We start from the raw sequence: 13,672 nt of genomic DNA on the forward strand, positions 1-13,672 counted from the left end.
AAGATTGAAATAAAAAAGGAAACCAAATATCCAAATCCTTTCCATCGTGACCTTCATCCTTCTCTCCATCTATCATATTCTTCGTACAATTCCAGCAACCTATGTTCTCTATTGAATTCGTTTCAGCCCCATCTTTTTTATCATTTGTCTCCGTCCCTCTGATCCTCAATCCATCTATTCGTACGTACCCTATATCGTGTCAAACACGACTTTGCGAAACTGAAACAGAGCAACTCAAATATGGGTTTGCGAGGAACTAGGTTAAATTAATAAATTGGGTTTGGGAAGAACATAGCAAATCGCGAAGATGACAGAACAAAGATGGAGGAAGAAAGTGATGGATGTAACACCCTACTTCTATTAAAGCGATAATACACACGAATAATATAAATATTCAAGAAATAGACGCTACGTCTTCAACAAATTCAAACAACATGCATATATAAAATTTCTCAACAGTCGCAGCGAATATAAATCATACATCTCCAAAATATACATGTCATAAGTCCAATATATATATCATCATATAAAATCTCCAAATCCCACATATGGGCAAAATCTCAATAACATGAATCCAGCATAATCAATCTAGAACAATCATAAAGACAAACATCCTAGATTAGAGCCTACTCTAAGATTCCAAAGACCGATAACGAAGATAGCTCCCGCTATCCGAGCACTTACCAAGCAACCAACAACAACTCCTGCACGCCGTCTACCCATTCATACAAATAGGTAGGCGGTCCACCACAGACCATTGGGGGTTAGCTTCACATCAATCATAATCAACAAAAACAATTGAAAATGTAAACATTGAACTAAACTTATTAATTAATAGAACAACGAATAATTCAACTTCCAAAATCATTCAACAACACAACAAGTTCACAACGTCACCGACATGTAATTCACTAATTACATTCATTCACCAAACACAAATGCAATTAAGACTCATGCAAGGATGTATAATGCACCTATACATGTTTCCTAAATGCATGTGGTACCATCACGAACAAGGTCGTCACCTTCGATGCAAAAAAAACATCTTAATCGTCTTCATTTTGGATATAAAATCCGTCACCATCAGTCATGTATGCATGAACATATGACTCAACAACAATGCATATGTCCACACAAACAATTCACCACATCATCAACATTCATTTAGCATATATGCACTCACCGACAAATCACCATCACTTAACATATATGCATTCACCGACAATATCACAATCAATTAACATATATGTATTCACCAACCATATCACTATCAATCAACATATATGTATTCACCAATATCAACTTCATCATAAAATTCAACAACATCATACTATTTCTCACAATCAAAATAAAGGAGAAAATACTTCATACTAAGATAAATATCATTTTCAACATCTATCAATCATTCATACACCTTTATGTAATCACATAAAGCTATTCACAAAAGATTTGTCAAGTATCTTGTCTTAAAGATTATTTTCGACAAGGTTCGTCTATCATTTTACAACTTTAAAATAATTGAAACAAAAAGAGTCGAAATCAAACAAACAAGGTCCGATGCCTCAACTATGTATACAACTAGACCACATATGAGTACAGTAGAGGATACATGTGCGTTTCACCGGCTAACCACAACGGAAACATAGAAAAATGTAAAGTCCACCTCTCATTGTCACTTTTCCAAAAGCATTCCATTTTCAAAGCAAAATCATTTAAAACTTAACAAAACCAATCTCAACCATTTTTAGAAATCATATAAACATTATACAACCTAGACCTTACCCCTTTTTCCTTGAGAAAACGAGTTTCAGAAAAATCGACACCTTGGACATTTTCAAAAGTTTGAGATGCAATCATCAAACCAAGTTCAAATCAATTCAACTGATGTTTACATAGGTTTAGAAAGTTTGATTAAATTTAATCACATCAAAGGAATCAGTTTGGAATGGTTCGGATCGACCCCAAAGACCTAAAACGACAAAATTACGAGTTGCTGTACTGTGCAACTCGCCATGGTGAGCTAGACATCTACATCACTCGCCATGGCAACCAACATTAGTCGCCACGGCGAGTGATGACGGTCTGTCATTCCACATTTTTAGAGTCTTTTTATGATATTTTTGAGTTCACAAGCAAGCTTAAGCAGCAAGAAAAGCAAGAAAAATAGAAGATTTTGAAGAAAGCAAAATCGCCTAATAAGAAAAATATTAGGCGAGTTTGAATCCTTGAAACAACTTTTGAAGCTTTAAGTTGCATCTCCTGATGAACTGCAACTTCTGGTGATTCACAGCTTCTGATGAACTTGCTTCTGATGACGTCATCACTTCAGGAGCACTTTGTCTTCAGGAGCACTTCAGACTTCAGGAGCAGTTTTCTTCAGACGCTTTAAGCTTCCCTTTTTGTTGATGTACTTGCTCTTTATTTGTTCTTCCAAGACCAATTTAGGACGTCAAATTTTTGTCTATAGTCATGTACACTTGAACAAATATTAGCGTATCCAATTGACAATTTTTAATACTTTGTTATCATCAAAGTTCTTAAGAATTATTATTGCTAAACATATTTTGGTCCAACATACTGTAACACCCCTGGACTGCTTTCAGGATTCCCGACTGACCCCACAAACCAACACGAGTCTTTTCAACGTGTTTTGTCCTCACTCACACACTTTCCGAGAAACTTCCCAAAAGATCACCCATCTCGAAATTGCTCCAAGTCAAGCACGCTTAACTGTGGAGTTCTTATGGTGTCAAGCACGCTTAACTGTGGAGTTCTTATGGTTTAGGCTACTGAAAAGAAGATGCATCTTGTTGATATAGGTAGTACCAAACAATTCTTATAAGCATCCCTTCAACCATGAAGTCCCATACCTACACGGACTCAAGATCCCTTTCATTATGATGTGATTCAGTTTTTCCTAGAACCAAGCCAGGAGCCGGACCACTCCCCGCCCTCATCAGCCTCGGGTGTTACATCCCTACCATCTTCCGCTTGGTTCGTCCTCGAACCACATTGTACTGGGAGAAGTCTGCTCTGATACCATTTGTAACACCCCCATACTGCTTTCAGGATTGCCGACTGACCCCGCAAACCAACACGAGTCTTTTCACCGTGTTTTGTCCTCACTCACACGCTTTCCGAGAAACTTCCCAGAAGGTCACCCATCTCAAAATTGCTCTAAGTCAAGCACGCTTTGTGGAGTTCTTATGGTTTAGGCTACCGAAAGAAGATGCATCTTGTTGATATAGGTAGTACCAAACAATTCTTATAAGCCTCCCTTCAACCATGTAGTCCCATACCTACATGGCCTCAGGATCCCTCTCATTCCGATGTGATTCATATTTTTCTAGATGCATGCCAAGAGCCGGACCACTCCCCGCCCTCATCAGCCTTGGGCGTTACATTTCCCATCTATGAATCTTAGGTATCTGATAGCACATTCTCCCTCTCTATTGGTAGTTCTACAAACGGGAAACCCTATCAGTGTCTACCTTACCAAGGGTTTAGGAGAATGGTTGTACTAGGTTCGGTTTAGATCTTATAGTACTTTTTTCCTTAATTAAGAATTAACTAGTTACATCCTAGGTTCAGCGGATTTTACTCAATATTAGTAATGTCACTTCCTAAGTACTTACTGCTAGGGTCTACTCGCTTTCGGTATATTTCGTCTAGTTTTTAAACTAATTACTTCCTAGATAGACAGATATAAATATCAAGATATAAACATCAATATTAGGTCATGTCACAACCTAAGTGCCTAAATTAGGGTTGCACTAAAATACAAATAAATCTGACCTAATAAATTAAATAATTATCCAACAAAATAAATAGAGGTTCATCTTAGAACCATAATCTAATAAGATTTAGTTACACATGGTAACTAAACACAAATTACTAAAAGATAAAAACATACACTAGAAAAACAAGGAGAAGATAGAAAAACTCTTCCAAAAGCTTCTAGAATCGCCTTCCTCTTGAACTGCTCTAGTTTTGAACGAGAAATTATGAATGAGGAATGCAGTATCTATTGGGAGAGTTTCCATTTGAGTTTGGGCTAAAAATGCGGGTTTTACCCACAAAAAAGCAGGAAAAGATGTTTTCGCCCCAAACTTTTTTAGTGCACGGGGCGCATACTCCATGCCCTAGGCGCATGTGTGTTACTCACCAAGCCATAAGCGCATGGAATGTGCCCTAGGAGCATGTGAGTGTGTCCCGACCCCTTTTTCTTCATTTTTCTGTCATTTTGGGCGTTTGCTTCCATATAAGTTGTCTTAGGACCTGTGAACAAAATTTCTCCCTCTATAAAGTCTTCTGAAGCCTCTTAAATCTTCATTCTTGATCTTCCTAAGATCTTCACTAATCTTCGGATGTTCTTGCTTTGACGATTTGCATGATTTCTTTGTGAATTACATCAAAAACACACTAAAATTGCTATGTTTCGGGAAGAATAGAATTACATATTCAAATATAGAAAACATTACAAATATCATGAAATAATAGACAATTGCTCTAATACTCCTCTGTTTTGCTAGTAAAACCTACTTAAAATGACTAAAAATATGCTAAGAATAACGTAAGATGATATGTCATCAACATACTTGAGACATGAGACAAATTTATTGTTCCAACAACTTTTCTTAATACATGCAATAGAAATTACCAAAAGCAAGACAAAAGATTTAAGAAGAATCTGCAATAATTAACTTATCCACCAACGAAATTTAGACCATCATGCACACCAAATTTTCCCCTGAAATTCGGATACATTGTTTGTATCGCGGGGAACACGACGAAGCACCATTTGAACAGTTGCCATTCATGTTGAGACTAAAAAGCAATTTTCTATAATATAAGTCTAATTTTACCTATAAAAAAAAAGTATAATTTGATTAAGAATTACTTTTACATTTTATGATTTCTTTAAAATCGTCTCTATTTAAAATATGAGTACATTTTGCTTCTCACAAATAATAAGAAAAATGTGTTGTAAGTAGATCTTCCTTGTATATTAATGTGTCTAATTTAAATTTTCATCTTTTAAAATAAATTAATAATATCTGCTTCGATAAAAAAAAAATTAGAGGATTTTTTTAAAAAATAATTTGGAGTGGATTGAATAGCACGTAATTATAACCATGACCCCCAAATTAAATTTCAATAAAACTACTAAAGTTGACTTACAGTACGTATAAAATAATTATATTAAGGAATACATAACGATTTGTTATTTTTTGAGAGAAAATTATACACACTTTTTTCAACCTTCAAATAATTAAACTAATATAAATAGCTACACACTATATCAGAATACACAGAGGATTGAATCTTAAACAACTTGCTCATAGAAAGACTGAAGTACACATGAAGGGTTGAAAATTTAACAACTAGTTCAAATTGAAACAACATAATTATAAAGTTTGAAGTTACGAAAGCCTGAAAAAATAAGATACTCGATCAAATTGGTTATACATGGTTGAGATTATTTTTATTCACATGGAATATTTCTAGCATTAATTACACTAATGTTACCTATAAGTTTACACTAAATCATAATTATAGATTTATTGAATAATCATTCGTTTATCCTTTACCTTTAAGGTTCCCTATATCAGCTATTTTAAGGTTACTTATGACTTGGATTACATAAGTGACTCCTTTTCTCATTTGTACCACTGAAGTAACTTCACTAACCTACTTTTCCTAAGAAAGTTTTTTTTTTGGTTAACAGTGTTTTACCATCCTGTAATATAAGTCATTTCTGGTTTTACCCCTGTAAAATATTTTTTGGGGATTTCGTCCTTGTAAATTGAAGATTTTTGGTTTTGGACCTTCGTTAATTTTTACTGTACAAAATCGAAGATATGACAGGGGGGTAAACCTAAATTTGCTCAAATTACAGAGAGTGAAATTTTCCATGAAGTTCGAAAAACAAAAAATCTTCAAATCATAAGGATGAAATTCAAAAAAAATATTTTACAGGGAGGAAAACCGAAAATAACCTATATTACAGGAGGATAAAACACTATTAACCCATTTATTTTTAAAGATACTTTGCCTAACAAAGCTAACTAATCCCTATGTATTCTCTTGTGGTTACAACTTTCATTTCTACTTTTCATTGCTAACAAAACATTCTTCCTAATCCCTTTCCATTACTAATCATTTATAGAATGACAATAAGCAATTACTTAATATAGCGTGCTTTTAACTTATTTCTTCCATTTTGCATAACCTAACGATCAATTTGTGTGGCACGTACACACTAAAACTCGCAGGGAGAACTCAACAATTTTTCTGCATCATAATCCTAACTTCAAACACATTTATCGACCTCATTATGAATCAAAACCCTATAAAATTAGTACTAAAACTGAATAGAACTGGTCTAGATTCTAAAAATTTAACAACCATCTAAATTTGGGCTGCAGGATGACGGTTATGACTTAAATACTACATTCATGTTCATGCAAATTTCGTAAATATTTCTCTTCTTTCATGTAAACCTGCAAAACCAAGCATATATACATATATATATATATATATATATATATATATATATATATATATATATATATATATATAAAAACCAAAAAAAATTCATTTTAAGTTTATTAAATTGCTATTCTAATTTTTAATCATCTAGTGTCTTAGGGTTTGTGTTCCTCTTCATCAATTATAACATCTTTCAAATTAAATATACTAGTATTACTACTCAAATAATCATGTATATGAACCTATATTCTTCACTAATAATTTCTTATAATTAACATTCTATCATAAATTAATTAAGGAATCGACCATAGCCAATTGTAGAGTTTGATGAAGGATGATGATTTGCCCCCTTTTTCTCTAACTTCCTTGAAACCCTAATATTATCCTTGCACAAATTCCTTGCTTCTTCCTCACCCATCAACATTTAAAGTTTCATTTGATTCTACAATGAATAGCTCTATTCATATCGTCCATTCCATGTGTGAAACGTAGTTTCTATTTGATGAGTTTGTAAAGAAGGGAGTGATGAGAGTGGGACAAAGAGAGAAATATGTTAAAAGTGTTATTTATTTTCTTCGTTTAGGTATATATAGATAGATAGTAGCATAAAATAATTTAAAACCCTTATTATATTGGCTTATTCCCTATTTATCCTTTATCATGATATCCAATACCAATATTACCCTCAAAATATATTATAACTGATATAGATAATCCTAAGGGAAATAAGATCAACAAGTTTCACATATTTGTTAGTTTATGAGATGTTACAATGATCGATGATCCATATTGATATAATTTTTTCAGACCTCATGTGCATATACCAAACATAGTATTGACATGGAGAACTGAATTTTTCAATGGTAAAAGCCCTATTGTCATGATGAGGGTGCACTACACCATTTGTTGTCTCTGGCAACACTTTTTTAGGCGACGTGTAAAAATGTCCCCTAAAAGTCCCTCAGGCAACGATTTTTGGTTGTAGCCAGAAAGATTTTCGCAACCCCTGATAAACGTCCCCTAAACTACTTTTGGGGACGTTTTTGGAGCGTTACTCTATGACTTCTTTGGCAACGATCGCGAATTGTCCCCTTATATACTTCTGGGGACGTTTTTAAAGTATCACAATATTATTTCTCTGGCAATATTTGATAATTGTCCCCTTAAATACTTTTGGGGACATTTTTAGACTATTACTTTAGTTTTAACAAAAGGATACATTCCTTCAATGTTGCATAAGATTCATATAGGGATGGCAATGGGTACCCAATGGGTAGGGTATTACAGTGCCCGTCCCCATACCCGCATTTATAAAAAATACCCGTACCCGTGCCCGTACCCTCGTGGGCAACAATTTTAGTCCCCTTCCCCATATCCTATGGGTACCTCAGTGCCCATACCCGCATCCATTATCCGCACTTTAACTATGAAAAAAAAAATATCACAAATGAAATAAAACTACGATCCCAATTTTTTAAAATTAACTCATAAAATAATATGAATCGTGGTATTTAGTCAAATAGAAAACATTCAAAATATCCCTAAAAAATTATACACCGGCATAATGGAGTTGTTATTGTATTAAGCAGTTGTTTGGTTTAAGTTTAGGTTTAAGCTGAAATAGCTAAATAAATTAATTAATTATACATAAAAAATAAATAAATAATTTATGATATATTATATAAATATGTATATGCGGGTTGCGGGTCTGGGTAGTATAGTACCCTTACCCGTGCCCGTACCCATTTAATTTTGTGGGTATTACCCGTACCCGTGTCCAGATCCACAAAAGCGGGATTTTACCCTATCCATTGTGGATATTTTTTGTGGGTATCCATTGGATCTGGGTCCAATTGCCATCCCTAGATTCATAACATCAAAGTTTTGGTGGCAATCTTCCCTCTAAACTTATTTATCAAAAACCAATTCTTCCCTCCATTATTAAAAAAAACTAATAAAATAAATCAGTTAACATAATATATATATATATATATATATATATATATATATATATATATATATATATATATATATATATATTCGTTTTTTTGTGATGGCCGGGGTTTGAACTCCGGACTTTGCATATATTATGCATTGTCCTTACCAACTGAGCTAAACTCACGAGGACTTTTAACTATACTCTAATCTTGTGTTAAGTGCTCATAAATATTATTAAAAAAAAGGAAAAAATACACACAAAAAAAAACCCGGGAGACATAAACCTTACCCAGTAAAAACACACAAATATAAAGCACAACTCAAACGAGAAATAAAAACATTTTAACCTACAACCGTCATTTAATCCTAAATAAACAAGGTCATGTATCTGGTGTATGAACCAACCGTCAGCACAAAATAGTCCAAGAACCAACAAAACTCCCTGAAGCGAGGCAATAAGCAATACTAACTCTTTCGAGTGCAATTAGTCCAATATCAATCATACGAATGACTAGGATTTCAAAGCATTCTGAAGTCAGCCACAAGGATTGTGACAGATATTCAAACACCATCGACGCGTCACCATATCTTTGATACTTGAGAACTCAACAGCTCTAGATAATAATAAGAGAAATCAAAGACATGACCACACGACAAATAACAATAAGCAAAATTAACCAAAACAATCCTAAAGCTTTAAAAGAGTCAAATCTAAAACATCAGAGAATGGACAGTCCGCCAACACGAAACGTACCCACGCACCACAACTCCTTGCTTCTCGCACGAAAACAGTTAGCTCGTGACAACCGAGTTAATGGAAAGGGCTCCAAACCAAGTTAATGGTCAGGGCTCCAAACCACCAAAACAAGGCGAAGAACCAAACCAGCTCGTACGAATTTAAGATCAATATCAGTAACAACACACAGACACGAATGTCCGAGTTTTTGAAACCCAAAGCACCGCCAATAGCCACCTCCGCCGTGAAAGAGGCGGTGTTATATCAATAACAACAAGGCGTGATCAAAATAATATATGAAAAAATAATAAAAAATAGGCTTAATTGCACTTTTGGACCCCTATCTTTCCAAAAGTTGCGGTTATGTACCCCTAACTAATTTAAATACAAAACAGCCCTATATGTTTTGATTCTTTGGCAGTTTTGGCCCCCCAAGGCAAAATAAAAATAAAAAATTTGACACGTGGCACCACACTTAGGGTGCCACGTCAGCGTTGACCGAGTCACACACTGGACTAGGGGTTCAAAACTGCCAAAGAATCAAAACATAGGGGGCTGTTTTGTATTTAAATTAGTTAGGGGTCCATAACCACAACTTTTGAAAAGATAGGGGTCCAAAAGTGCAATTAAGCCTAAAAAATATAATGAGTAGTTTGTTTAGATGTTTGTGCTACATAAATTTTAAAAATAAATTAAAAACATAAATAAAATATTTTGCTCAGATATTTATGCCAAACAAAATATTAATTTAAAAAATAAACAAATAATAAAAAATATTGAGAATAAATATGGAAACGACATGTGGCATACAAAATCTTACTTTTTATATATACTAATATACTATTGATTGATATATAATATGTGAAAATCTAACACATACAATATTATTATAATAATAATAATTTAGTCATTATAAAATTGAGTCCCTGTAAAATCGTAAGGACTAAAAAAGCTATTAAAATTAAGTAAGGACTAAACTTAGAAGTACCCAATTTTATAGAGATCAAAAACATATTTAACCTTAAAAATAATAATATAATATATAACATAAATTTGACAAAAAAATAATATAATATCCTCTAAAAAAATATAATATATTAAATATATATTAAATATGTATTATAGTGGGACCAAAACTACATTTAAACCTAAAAAATATTATTGAAAAATTAAATTTATCTTTTTTTTTTATAAAGAGGAAAAAAAAGCTATCTAACACACGTTGATGAAGACTTTTTTTTTTTTTATGTTGAAGGATCTAATGCATACTATACTATAATAATAATTTCCCTAAAAAAATTTACTATAATAATAATAATAATATAATATATAACATAATTTTGTCAAAAAAATAATATGATATCCCCTCAAAAAAATATATATATATTAAATGTGTATTATAGAAATAGATCTTTTCCCCAATTCATTGTACGGTGTATACCCAATCTGTTCATCTTCAGTATCGAACCTCCCTCAAATTGAGAGTTTCAATCAAACTGAACCTCAAACTCGTTCCACACACTTAATCCATTCATCAATTGAAATTGTTCCAAACCTTCATCAATCGAAACCATGTGATCTTCATTCCACCATGAGAACTTTGAATATTGAAACCCTGTTCTTCAATACGATCTGTTCCACCAAGATCCAGACGCAATCCGTCCAAATCGTTCCTGAATCATTCCCCACTCCTCAAACCCTAATCTTCTATTGTTCTCGTCTCACCTCAAATCCAAAATCCCAACTGTTCACACCAGATCTTCGATTCATGTAACTCTTCTTCATTCTACTTCTTATTTTTTTGTTTTTTTAGTTCAGGTTTTGGTTGATTATAGTTTGATTTGAATGTATTTGATTTAGTTTTATTGTTTGTAATGTTTTGGGAATTTTTTTTTTCATGTATTTGTAGACCCTTTTTGTGTTTTTTTTTTTTTTTTTGTCGTGTGGGTTATTGATTAATATGTATGAAATGATTTTAGGTTATAGATTTTAATGTAGTTTTTATTATTTTATTTAGTTTATATGATTTGAACAAATAGCTTAAATTTGTCCATTCTTGATTGTTAGACATGTATTTGTATCTATAGAAGAATTTAATCACTTTTTTTGGTAGTATATTTTAATTTATTTGTCCATTCTTGTAGTTGAGTAAAATACTATCTACTAGCAGCACCATTTTCGACATGTTTTGTGTTCGCGGCATTTTTGACGTAGCTGCGTTCTTGCTTCTTTGCATTGGTGTGTTCAGGTATAAGTTTTTTAATGCTATCTATAGAGATTTACGGTGGATCAACATCTTCCACCATTAAATTTAACTAGTTTGTGTGCATCTCATTGTATTTTCCTTCTCCGACATCTTCCCTCCTCTCCTCAATCAATACATCCTCCACTGTCTTGACCAACCTTACAAGAGCTTTTTCTACTAATTATGCCATAGGTATTACTCATGGAAATTGAGATGAGTACTCTTTTTTGTGCACTGACAATTTGAGATTTTTGTTGAAAAAGACACGATCTTTGTAGACATGAGTACCCAGAAAATGGAAACGCCGATTAACCACTTATGTGGGTTTACCTTTCAACATGCATTTGAATAAGGGGATCTAACTTGGCTTTAGAGGTTAGGTTGTTAGAACTGGCCAAGCTGATAAAAGCATCCACGTATGTGGTATGCTAATAATTTCTTTTAACTCTTCTATGTTGCCAAAATTTTGCAGAAATTTGTGAAAATTGATGGGTTGTGTTTATTGGTGATTATTTTTTTGTAGTGGTGGGTTCTGTGAATTAAGTTGTTGGTCATGGAGATTTGTTGAAGAGCAACGCAGTTTGTGTAGGCGGGAAATATGAACAGTGCATAGATAAGTGAAATATAAAATAAAATTGGATGTTAGAAGTGCATCATAATATTTGATAGTACTACTTTGATCACACGGTTCACAAATATAGTCTATCAAAATTTGTACAGGGCTTTTATCCATCCTAGTCTTCACCTATAAAATTGGGGACTATTAGGGGCTCCCAATATAAATATATATATAATCTTAGTTAAATTCTTTTATGATCCATTTATTAGGTTTATAATTCATTAAAGTACTTATTCCCTTATAGGTTTATACAAATAAATCAATTAATCAAACATGACAAAGAACAAATGGTGGAGTTGTCTCCACAAAGTCAAGGGTACAATAATGATGTTAATTACTTTTTGGATATTGTTGGGTCATGTGGCTTTTTTGGGTTCTATATGAATTTGATTTTGTTGTTTGTGAGAAATTGTTTAAGATGTGTGTGGGTCTGATTTTGGTTGTGAGAAATTCTGATTGTGTTGTTTGTCTGAAATAGTTTAAGATGCGTGTGTCGGGTCTGATTTTGTTTGTAACAGAATTTTATGCATAAATTTTGTTTATGCAATTTGTGTTGTTTGTGCTAACTTAGTGAAGGGAAATGTAAAACAATTTTCCTATTTGCGGTTCTGTTTTGAGTGTGTTTTACTCTTTCGTTTTTATTTGTGAGGTATAACATTTATTGATGTCCTACTTGTTCCTTGAACCAACAATATATATGGTTAATGTATTTTGTTTTATTTTCTTATCCAACAAGGTATCAACGAAGGTGTTGAAAAGCTCGAGATAGTGAATCAATTTCAAGAAGACGTCGTGACTGATGAATTTCAAGAGGTTGATTTGAATGATGAATTACAAGCAGATAAATTTGAACGAATTGGATGGTGTCTTATTTAGGATTGTAGTTGAAAGCATTCAACTTGAGTGAAATATGTTTTTGGTTATTTTGTTAGACTTGTATTTCAAAGTATTAAACTTATTATGTAATGTTCAACATTTTCTTACCACTGTATATTGAATTAATGTTCGAACCATTTTATTATAATATAACTTTTGTCTATGAGTTGTTGAATTTGACCTTGTTTGAGTTTTAATTGACAAATTTTTATAATGCTAGTTTTTATCAACTATATTTTAAAATTGTAATATTTAGGAGGACATGGAAAAAGTGTTGCCTAAGATTCTTGGCTGATTCAACATTTAGGCAACGATTATTAATTGTATCCACGATGGCAACAATTCAAAATCGTCGTCTTAGATTACCACAGAAAACGTCCCCTATTCCTAAGATTTAGGCGATGTTTTCAAAAACTGTGCCCAAAGACCATGTAAAAACGTCCCCATAGACTATAGGTGACGCTCGTATAGGAGACACCCGGAAAACGTCCCCTATACCTTTAGGGGACGTTTTTCATAGTTCTGGCAACATTTTTTGATTGTTGTTAAAAAGGATAAATGGTGTAGTGGTGCCAAATTTATTGTGGAACTAGATATTTATTAGATTTATTAGATGATGATCATTATTATTCTTTTTCTTTAACAAATTATGTTGAGGAAGGAATTGTGTGTCTCGGCTATGGTCTCCTTAACTACTCTAGTATAGTGTTAATATGGTGTTTTTGAGGTTTTAGCTATTGAATTAAGAAATGCATGTAAAAGAAAG

General features: G+C 32.9%; 1 long non-coding RNA gene across 1 annotated transcript; it reads left to right on the forward strand.

Annotated features, from left to right (window-relative positions):
• Nucleotides 1–11,310: 11,310 nt before the first annotated feature.
• On the forward strand, nucleotides 11,311–13,081 carry LOC11441374 (uncharacterized). The gene is made up of 2 exons (XR_003011586.2): nucleotides 11,311–11,414; nucleotides 12,767–13,081. It is a non-coding gene; the product is annotated as an uncharacterized lncRNA (long non-coding RNA).
• Nucleotides 13,082–13,672: the final 591 nt, after the last annotated feature.

This window comes from Medicago truncatula, chromosome 4, assembly GCF_003473485.1.
Source record: "Medicago truncatula cultivar Jemalong A17 chromosome 4, MtrunA17r5.0-ANR, whole genome shotgun sequence".
Taxonomy (NCBI): domain Eukaryota; kingdom Viridiplantae; phylum Streptophyta; class Magnoliopsida; order Fabales; family Fabaceae; genus Medicago; species Medicago truncatula.